The sequence below is a fragment of the Otolemur garnettii genome, unplaced genomic scaffold (genome assembly GCF_000181295.1).
Source record: "Otolemur garnettii isolate 467f Iridium unplaced genomic scaffold, OtoGar3 scaffold00123, whole genome shotgun sequence".
Lineage (NCBI taxonomy): Eukaryota > Metazoa > Chordata > Mammalia > Primates > Galagidae > Otolemur > Otolemur garnettii.
The window spans coordinates 6244150-6249611 of record NW_003852518.1 but is presented as its reverse complement, the minus strand read 5'-3'; the positions used below and the strand labels follow the sequence as shown (position 1 = coordinate 6249611).

The following is a 5462-nucleotide window of genomic DNA, read 5'->3' as shown; positions in this document are numbered from 1 at the left end:
TTTAAATCATAAAGGAATATATAGACATGGAAAATGATAAGGGAGCTATATTTTTCCCTACAACAAAGTAGAAATTTGACCTTTTTCATCACAGAGATTAGAATTTTGCACGGGCCTCAGCATGAGACAGGTTACTCAGGTGTCAGTGGATCTGGGTTTTGTTCTTAGAGAGGACTCAGGACAGCTGCAGATTTCCAACACTCAGAATTGCCTGCAGACAGCCAGAAGCTGATGATGGAGTGAGACCTGAGTGCAGCACCACAGCAGTGACAGCACACAAGAACAGGGGGAGGCCAGAGGAGGGATTCTCAGCAGGAACAGACCCAGGCAGGTCCGTGGCTGTGGCTGGCTCCATGTTTCAATAACTCCGATATGGAAGGAATCTCACTCTACGTTTCCTGTGGTTTTTGAAAATAATCTTAGTTATGTCAACTGTGTAGTAAATTGCAGAAAGCTCAGTTAGTAGCATAGATTTTTACTGATAACATTTTAGTTGTTTCCATATGAGCCAAATGAAAAAGCTCTTCCAGGAGGCATCCAGGACCTTGGTCCAGTAGGATGGTTCTTTCTGATGGCTTCAGGCAAGGTTCTGATGCCCAAACTGGGTGGGCAAGGCCAGTATTTCCCGCCCATTACTGACCGGGATTCTCTAGTATATCCCAGTCATTACTGACTGGGACTCTCTAGTGCTTGTTCCAGTTTGACTTCAGCCCAATCTGTGCCCTCTCTGGCTTGGCTGCTGTCACTCCTAGTATCTGGGTGGTCTGCCCATGCAGGGCCATGTACTTGAACCCAGAGCTCTTCCAGAACCTCACTGTCTAGGGGGAGCAGTAGCCCACTCATGGGAAGAGGGGTTGGTAGAGCTGAACCTCTTGGCTAGGGACCCTAGCTTTCACCTTCCCCAGAAGAGGCAGTAGGAGGAAGATGAGCATGTGTGTGCCCTGGGGATCCTGGCTCTGGTTGAGGGTACGCTTTGCTCCCAGGGCTGGGGAGATTGAGCCTCAGGACACTATAGAGCAGCCACAGCTATCGTAAGAAATTTCTGTCCAGTATTTGACTGGAGAGAGAAGGAAGCTTGGAAATCAAGAGGAGTGGTATTCATAGAGAATAGGACCAAATTCCAAGATCTTTTCAGAATAAGGAAAAGACTGCTAAAATCACACCGACTGACTCCCTAGCTCATGCTGAAGTGTACTGAAGGACAGGGACAATGTGAAGAAACTGAAGACACAGGAAGTTCTGCAAGATTTCTGGGAAATGGATACTAGACTCTATACAAGAGAAATCAAAACTGTAAGCAGTACTCAGCATATTATGCAAGTGTAATGAACGCAAATACACCTGTCCAGACTGATAGAGACCTGGATGTATCTGAAGCCTCAGGGGGTCCCTGGTGGGGCATAGGCTCCTCAGGCCTCATGGGGGCTTAAAGTTGCCCGAGAAAACCAACTTACACTCAGTCCCTGCTCCTCCCTCTCCCAGCACCCTGCTCTTCCTCCTTTAATATTACTGTTGAGACTGTGGGTTTTACCTCTGCTGCTGGTTCTTTGTTTTCTGTCTCGTGGCCACATTATTCCTTGTTTCTCCTTCACTACCTCCTTCTGTCTTACATGGATTTTTTTTGTGTGTAGCATTTAAACTCCCTTAGTGATTTTGTTTTTTCAGAATGGAATAAAACTTTATTCTTTTTAATTTTCTCACATAAACTAAATGCTGAAAAATCCCTTGTCATCTCTGACAGAAAAGCAGAGCAGCTCTGTTTCATGAATTAAAGTTAAAACAATGTAAAAATAATTTGAAAAATCCCTTTTATTGTACATTCTCAAATAAAGCTAGAAAGATAAACAACAGTTTCTTTTTCTGCTAGCCAGAAAATGTTTCTATTTATTTGGGATCTGAAGTTCATTGTCCTCCACATTTGTGTGCATGTAATATAGTCCCTAATCTTTCATCTAGTTTACCTAATCATTAAGCTACTTACCAAATTATAATACCATTATGTCACATTGAACAACTTTACAGTTGCTTTTTTGAACTACTAGGAACATTGACACATTTATTTGGCTTACAAAGGACCGAAATATTACAGATGATATTACCAAGTTTTTTGTTTTTTAAAAGAATATGACTCTTAATAAATTGATTTTTGAGTTCCAGAGCTAATGTCCCTTTTAAAAAATTTCTGAAGCTGACTTGAAGCAGGATGGATATCTTCTGATTTAGCTAAAGTATGACAAGTATTTTATGTCATTTAAAATTTGGGGACTTGGAGGGGTTAAGTCTATCCCGGGCCCTTTGTTGTCAACCCTCAGCCCAACTTGCCATGAAGTGTGTTTGTTGAAGTATCTCCACTCAGACAGCAGAGGGCACTTTAAACACCTCTACATTGTTTGGGGAGCAAATGCAGATGACGCAGTAACACAGTGTTAACCCAGTATCAAGTAGAGCCCTGCAGATTTCTTTTTGAAATTCACAAAAATATAGAAAATATACTGTCCCACAGGGTTTCATTTGGAAAATTAGGAGTATTTGTAAAGTCAAACAGGGAGAGGTTTATATATCGGTATGGACTTGATGGGTGGCTCGCCTCTTTCTCCACTATTTCTCTCCCTTTCCCAGCTCAGGGAAGACTGGTTATGTCTTTGTTCAGATAGTACAGAATCCAATTTCAAATCATTTGGATGAGTTTTTATCTTTTTGATTCTGCATTTGTGCAAATGCCTGGGACCATTGAATGAAAGGATATTCCTTCTTATCTTGTTTAAGAGTAGAAAGTATAGCTCAACTATCAGAAATGCTCAGGGGTAGAGCTGCCCCTTTGGGACCTAGGCTGCACTATTTCCATTCTCCCAGGAAGAGCGTTAGGAAAGTACTGTGCCCCTTTTGGTTTTGGCAAACTCACCAGCCTGAAGCTATGCAGTGAATAGCCCCTTTTTTTTTTTTTTTGAAGTGGAAATACAATTTTTATAAAGGATCGAGATCATTATGACATCTTTTCTCATGGGGCTACAATGACTAACCTTTCTTAAAATGGCCTTGATTTCTACAACAGCATTATCATTCTAGATACACCCTCTGTGTTTCTTTCCTTTTCATCTTTTCTATTGGCTCCAGGTTGGTGTTGATTAAAAATTAGAAAGAATTGTTTGTGTGTGCTCACACAGTTGTTAAGTAGAATTCTTTCATCCTTAGAGAAACGTAACACTTAGTAAGGTATCTTTTCCTATCATGTTGCTAAGAATAGCCTTTGCTTGCCTCCTACTAGTGTCTCTCTGCCTCTGGCTACTGTTTGCTCTCCTTTGACACAGAGTTGACAGATAAAGAAGGGGGTGTGTCTCCCAGCAGGTGCTTTGAGATGGAGGTGCACACCGTGAGTCCTCAGCCCAAAAGGGTCATAAACTCACTGGGTTCAGTCAACCTAGTTATCCCTAAGCTTCCTTGGGTTTGTGCCTGCTCCTTATGTTCTGTTTAGTTTTAGCTGCACCATCTGTGATTCCTTGTGTCATTTTCTTTTTCTTTTTCTTTTCTTTTTTTTTTGCTATTTTCCTTGAAGACCCTGAGCTATGGCTTCCTCCTCAGTCCTGACACTACTCAGCCTTCCCTGTTTTCCTCATCTTGCCAATGTGAGCCTCAAAGAAGATATGGCAGAAGAGCACAAGGTAGCTGAGGAACCTGAGTGAGGACCAGAAGATGTTCTGAAAGTGAGAGTGACACTGGTCATGCTGCATCCAGGAGAAGACCAGGTAGTTAATGACACAGCCCATCAGCATCTGCATGATCTACGATGAGGTGATGAACAAGGCGAACTTCCGGGAGACTTGGAACCCCGGGGCCCTCAAGGCGTAGCAGGTGTACATGACAGCGTGCAGGCCGTAGTTCACAGTCATGAACCAACCTCCTCCGGCAACCACGTCTTTGTAGGAGTACCAGGAGTACAGGAACACAGTGATGTGGTGGTACCAGTGCAGGAAGATCAGCTTCTGCTTCTTCAGAATAATGACTACCGTATCTCCTAGTTCCGGTGCTTTGCTCAGCACAAATACATAAGCCCAGTGTACGCTGACAGGTCCAATGCAAAAACTCTGGTCACAAACTGACTGCTTCAGGCCTTTGGTCATCAAAATGTACACCATATAAGCACTGGTTCGAAGAGCACCAAATATACAGTTTCCCTGCATCCCGTGGATGGCTTGGTTCTTGCTGAACTGCTTTTCGAATTCTTATTCTTGTAAAGTCAATACTGACGTGTTCATTGGGGCTGATCTTGTGCGTCGCTACGTGTTTTCTACACAGAATAAAATGCCCTTTGGTGATTTTAAAAGTATATTTTTGGAGGCATTTTCCTAGTGGTTTCTCTGGAGCTTATATAATTTAACATGGAATTTATTCCAGATTCATACTAGCTTAATTTCAATAAGATATACATAGTATTATTGTTATGCATATTACATTACAGGCCTATATATGTTACAAACCCAGCAATTCTTTGGTGTAATTATTGGTTTATTTGATATCCAGTCCTTGAAAAAGTCTAAGGGACAGAGGAATACAAATGTACTTATTGAGTTCTTTTTATTTTAAATGGCAACATTATTAGTTACCATTTCTGATCCTTTTCATTTCCTCTTGTGGATTTGAGTTACTTTTCCTCTTTCCCTTATACCACCATAGTTTCATCTATGCTTTCCTTTGTATTGTTATAGCATTCCTTTTGCTATAGGCCCAATAATACAATTTTATAGGAGTTATTTTATGTCATTTCTTTTTACATTACCTAAGAAGAATAGGAAAGAACTTAATTAAGCTATGTTTCATCATTACCTACATAGTTGCTTTTCCTAGAGCAATTTGATTTTTCCTGTGTCTTCAAATTACTTTCTGGTGTGACTTCCTTTTAGTCTGAAAAATTTATATTTCCTGTAAAGTGGGTCTGCTAGTGACAAATTCCCTTAGTTTTATTTATCTTGTAGTGTCTACTTTCCATTTTCATTTTTGAAGAATTGCTTTTCTTGATATAAGATTCTTGACCACCAGTCCCTCCCCTCCCTTTGCACGTATCACCCCACTGCCTCTGGCCCCCATTGTTTATTTGTTCATTTGTTTTTTGAGATAAGGTCTTCCTCTGTCACCCAAACTGGAGTGCAGTGGTGTGATCATACTCTTGGGCTCAAGCAATCCTCCTGCCTCATGCTCCCCAGTAGCTGGGACTACAGGTAACGTATTACTGTACAAGGATGATTTTGTTTATTTTTTGTGGAGATGGAGTTTTGGAGTCTTACTGTGTTTCCCAGGCTTGTTTTAAACTCCTGGCTTGAAGTAATCTTCCCATATTGGCCTCCCAAATTGCTGAGGTTGAAGGTGTCAGCCACTGTGCCCAGCCTGGATGGACTTTTGTCACAAATTACTGGCTCAGCAGGCTCAACATACTTTGTCACTGTATTTTTTAAATACTCACTACATTT

General features: G+C 41.4%; 1 pseudogene; it reads right to left on the bottom strand.

Moving 5' to 3' along the window:
- Window positions 1-3587: 3587 nt before the first annotated feature.
- Window positions 3588-4253, bottom strand: LOC100957355 (annotated as a pseudogene).
- Between the last annotated feature and the right edge of the window lie 1209 nt (window positions 4254-5462).